Raw genomic sequence first — 6,000 nt, 5'->3', positions numbered from 1 at the left:
ATTCATCAAATAGTCCATACTTTGATATATACGTTAGATAATTGTACTTATTTTTTGTAAAAAAAAGGTATTAAATCTGATTTAAGGCCATTTTTTGTAAATATTAAGTAAACATGACTGGTTGATTAATTTCAGCAAAATACATAATTGTTTTAATAATTTCATCTAACCATAAGTGTACTATAAATAAATTTATATGATAAAAAAACAAAACTATACAACAAATAATTTTATATATGTCATGAATATATTCCTAGTGGGGGAAGATAATATCTTCAAGAAAGAATATGTCCCAAAGAAATGTATTTGACCCAAAGATCCCTACAGTTGAGATGGAGAGAGAAACACATGAGACCACATGGAATGGCTGTTTTAAATTCTCTATAGGGAATATTAAGACTTTAATGAGACCGTTAGAAAACGGTCAAAGAGGTTTCCAACAAAAAAAAAAAAAAATGTCAAATTATGCCACATTAACATGTGCAACAAATAATCGAGGTGTTTCAACTGAGATATCTGTAATTTACTTTATTTTAATTTAAATAATGATTGGTTAGTTTTTTTTTCTAATTATAATATCCAAGTGGACTTAAAAAACATACAAGTTTTACTAAAATTGGATTAGTTTGTTGGATATAATTGTAAAAGGATTAGGGTTTGAATCTCATTTTAATTAGATGCGATTGAAAGGGACATGTGCGAGAGGGAGTAAGATTTTGTAAACCCCGATAAGAAGGATTATATTATATTAGATATGATAAAAATTATCGTTCATTTGCCCTGGAGATTGATCATAGTAATAGAGGAGCCGTCGCATATAAAAGGGCATAGGAGAATTGGAGACCAATGTCAATTTAACCCACAAAATTGCAAGTCTCATGGTTAACCTTATACTTGCCCTCGCACATCCTCCGATGGATACCTACATCACCCTAAAGTCACCCCTTCTGCAAAGTAGGTGCCATCCTAAGAATCCTAAAAAATGAAAACGTGTGAAAGAAAAATAACCAAAAAAGCAAACCCAAAAGTAATAGTCATTTTAGGACTATCAGGGTGTCGAAGAACATTTTTTCTTTCCCTAGCAGCACTCTATTAAGCATAGTCACAAAATTCTCTGAATTTTTTAAAAAAAATTATAAAATTCTCTGAATTAGAAGATAGCCGATTAATGTGACGAATTGACAAATTAATCAATGATCCCTCAATTAATCATAGAATATGCTAACATTTGTAATGGGCAAACCAATAGCCTCCTCAATGGCCAAAGGGCATATGCTTGGTAATCTAGGTTAGACATCTATTGCAAGATCTCGGACCTGGAGCAATGAAAGGGGAAGGTGTAAGGGCATAAAAGTGCAAGCAATCTCTAGCATGGATGTGTCATAACAAGATCCTAAATTCTTGTCATTTGACGTGGTGCGCCTAGGCAACTCAGGAATGGAGACTCCCATGTCCCAGACGTACAAGTCTTCGATAGTTGGAACAGCCCCAATCGTGTGGTCGGTCATTGTTATCTTAGGAACGTGTGAGTATTTTACTTGATCCTGAGTCTGAGCTTAAGCCTAACTTTATATAAATGAAATTGACTTGGATTTCATAGTGAAATTTGTAGGCACTCTATCAGAATAAGTGTCCATACAACACACCTTGAGATGTAGGGGTCTATTTTTGTCCAACGCTAACCATAAGAATCATAGATATATAAGGAGATTCATAGGTGGATGTCAAAGACTATTATGATGTTCGACAAATAATGAAACATGTAAACTAATGAGTGTTAGGTGTAGTGGCAAGGGCATCTCTCCAAAAAGGGAGAGGTCTTGAGTTCAAGCCCTCTTGTTGGCCACCCACATGGATTTTGTCCTATTTGCGAGGTATGTGTGGTTTGTAGGAAATGTGTACCTAGGGGATTTGGGTGAGATATGGTGTTTGTAAGGGCCAGTTACCTCATCCCTAATAGTCGGGATCTACGGGTTTGGAACCCCTATTATAAAAAAAAAAAAAAATTGAAAATAAAACATGTAAATAATAATACAACATTCTCTAAAAATTTATTATATTTGTAGTTTGATTCTCTCAAAAACCAATTATACAAGAATCTATTCTTAAAATCTCTCACACACACAATCACATCCCCTCCCCTAAAAAAAAAAGGGTTAATTACTATTTCGTGAATTGAAAATGAGTTATTTACAATTCTGACTCATGATTCCTTTTAATTACCAAAATGTGAATAATCATGTTTTCGTTATTAAAAAAAAAAAAAAATCAAAACAAAGTGACTATTTTGCAGGTTAAAATCTATGAAATTATCACTTTAAAAACCTTCGAATTTGTTATCGTTTATGTTTTGCTAAGTAAAATGAACAGTGAACTAGAATTGTAAATTCGTCAAATGTTCATCACTTTTTCGTAAATATATCTATAAAAAAAAAAAACCTCTATGTCCTTGCCCTCAATAATGGTGATTGGATAGGGATTTAATGAAGAAGAGAATTTGGACTTGATGATTGGATGACTTTTTATGAAATTAAACATTAATTACAAAGATAGGATTTCATTTTTGGATGTTACAATGAATATTGATGGGAAAAAGTGGGAGAAATAAATAAAACTTTCTCTTATCTTATCGTTATTTAAACATACCCAAAACGTATTTGAGAATATTTGAGATACCCCTATATTTTCAAACTGAAAAAAATAGGAGTCCTCGACCTTTGTCTACTATTCTTATATATTAATAAAATGACCTAAATGCCCTGACTTATTTAATGAGATTGGGTCCTATTGGATCGTGATGATCCAAAACTGATGGGATAAGTTATCAAATCAGATCCTTATAAAAACCCAAATCCTTAATCCAGATCAAACGTTATTAGATCGGAACGGATCCGATTTCAGATCTTATCCTATCGGATCCGTTGACTGCTCTATTTCTAAGGATAGAGGGGTCATTTTCTTATACTTAAAGTTCATGATTGGAGGTTCCACGTGTACTGAAAGTGATCCAGATCTACCAACTCATACTGGTCCCACACATCTTGATTTCTCAACTTGATAAGACAAGTGTAGGTGTCAATCCATGGATATAAATTACAACCGCAACAACAACGACTGTGTCCTTTATGGTCCATTGCTTCATAATAGGCCTATGGGCCCACACATCGCGACAGACTTGTTGTTACAAAAGTAGAAATATTTCCCAAGTCGAGGGGAATTACTATTACATAAGAAGAAATAAATTTATAAGATCTTTGGATTACTTAGGTAGCATTTGGGAATGTGTTTATACTGCAATAAACGTGTTTTGGAAACTTAAAAACATTTTTTTGGATCGAAATTTGGTTCTCATTTCCAACCAATGCAAAAGTTGAAAATAGACAAAAGCGAAAAGCTGCCTAGACCAACTTCCCATTTTTGGGTAAAAATAAGATTTTTTTTTTTTTTTCTTGTAAATTATATAAAGAATAATGCTGAAGTGACCTTAGACTGGAACCTTGTATCGTATTTCTTAATGTGAAAGTGTATGAGAACCATAGATACTTTTCATCTAGATACGAGTGAAAAAGCATCTATGCTTCCTATCAACTTTCACCTCAAAAAGTGCGATATGAGATCACTCCAGCACGACTTTTATATAAATGTGACGAGAAAAGTTATATTCTGAGACCCCAAGGTGGATAACAGGACCAGAACATTAGAAAGAATTGTATTTAAAAAAAAGGGAATTCATCAACACAATTGGACTAAAAATTAAGAGATCTACTAATTCAATAGGGTGAATTAGGTCATGTCCAAGTGTACCTATGCAATGAGCCGAACTCCCAACATTGAAATCCTTATTCTTGTAAGTCCGAGATTGATCTGATCTAAGTAATCTCGTGGTCATATCATTCTTTCTGGGCCATTCACCATAGTTTCATTATCACCAACAGAAAGTAAATTTTAGACAATTAGGATAGTCTAATTAAATGGAATTTTCATATGAAGGAAGCAAAAAAAAATTGCTAAATCCGAGAATTGTATTAGTCAGGTACAACCCAAGCAAAATAAAAAATCTTTAAACCCCCTGAGTCTAAAAAAATTTAACATAACCTTGTTCGGGTTATCTATATGTTGGGATCTAGAGTCCAAAATAATGGTGGACATCCTGAAAAAAAATCAGGTAGTAAGTGAATTGGTAATTAAACAAAAAGAATTAACAAAGGTAAATGTATATAATTTTACTATGAAAAAATTCCGTCATTTAATCAAATTTTATATCAACTTCATTTACGAGAGTACAATTATATGGAAAATTGAGTTAAATCTGAAAAGCAAGATCATTTATACGACTAAAGGAAGGAGGGTAACAGCTGGAGACGATTTCCCATCCACAAATGGCGTGAATATTTAATGCAATTGATGCACAAATTGAAATGGGTTAAGACACAGTTGTCTTAGTTTGAGGGAGAGTTAAAGAGTGGTCCAGTACAGTAGTTTTCACAGTGGGTTTTGGTCCCAAATTCCAGTTAATACTAGTACTGCCCAGGAGTATATGTTGCCCAACCATGTGTGCATGGTGCTAGGACCATGTGACCTCCTCATGGGCTACCAAAACCATTTCAAATTCAAGCTTGATTTGGCTTCCCTTTGATAATAGTCTCTATTCATTAATGCTTCCACTCAAAAGTCCATTGTCAATAAAGTCTCTCCCTCTCTCTCTCTCTCTCTCACAAAAAGAATGATTGGTTGCTCAAAGATGTTGACCCTTTGATATTTGGGTTAATTCTGTTTCTTTTTGTAGTCATTTAATTTACTTCAATGGTTTGGGTTGAAACAAATTAAAGCAAAGACTTCCTTTTGTCTTTGATCAAATGTCTCAATCAAGCTCTAAGTGACTAATTAAATTATATGGATCCAATTCTTCCCTTCTTTTTTTTTTTTTTTTTCAATCTATTTCTTTCTTTATCAGACTTTCGTCCAATCCCATCCATTGTGGATTGGGTTTGGTGATGTAGGACATATACAATTCTAGTTAGAATCTTAAGTAATTTATTAATTCTAGTAATATTTATTTCTATTTTTTAGTTCTAATAGAATTTATATTTCATAATTATTTTATAAATACAATTCCTTATTCGTTTCTAATTTGTTTTAAAATTTATTTTTATTCTTTAGACTAAAATTAAAAATACTTAGAAGTGTCTAATTTAAACTTTTAATAAATTTTAAAAAAATATATTATTATGATATAAATATATTAGAAAGTTATTTTTAATATTTTAATAACTTTCTAAGTTGTTATGATAGAATTATCTATATAAATAACTTCAAAAAAGAAATTCAATGAATTTCAAACATATCAATTCAATTATCTTTTTTCTCTTAATTACCTTTTTAATTTTATATTTTTATTTTATTTCAAATTATTATTTATTTATCAATTGAAATGCTATCGAATCTATTAATTCACTTACTTCTGCCACATCTTTTGGGTAGTGTTATTGGAACTGTTTAGTAATCTAACCAGTCAGGATAACCTAAAATCATGTTTACGAGGCCTAGTTTCGCTGATATTTATATTTATAATATATTATAACTCTATTAATTAACATTGGAACCATTGTATCAACTTAAATTGAATTACACAACCTATAACGTTTCTATATTGTAACAATAGGACCTTCTTGATCAGCACACATTCTCTTCTTGAAACTTTTAAAGAATGGATATATATAGTAGAAAAGATGAGGCTCCAATACCTATTAAATCACCTTTAGGGAGTTTCAAACTTTCATCCATGAAACAGAAAGGGGAGATCATATTTATAGTAATCGATGGGAGAAGTGACCATAATGACCATGTTATGGTGATCAATACAAAATCACCAAGCAATGATATATTGGGAAGAAATAGAGAGGCCGAAGCACTACAACCTACAACTCTACCTATCAGAAGATGTTGCATTTCTTGAACTCCCCATGAATATTTGAAGATCGAAAGCTAACGATGTCATAC

The sequence above is a fragment of the Akebia trifoliata genome, chromosome 4 (genome assembly GCF_017979445.1).
Source record: "Akebia trifoliata isolate Shusen 1 chromosome 4, ASM1797944v1, whole genome shotgun sequence".
Taxonomy (NCBI): Eukaryota; Viridiplantae; Streptophyta; class Magnoliopsida; order Ranunculales; family Lardizabalaceae; genus Akebia; species Akebia trifoliata.
Note: the sequence above shows the minus strand (reverse complement) of the source record.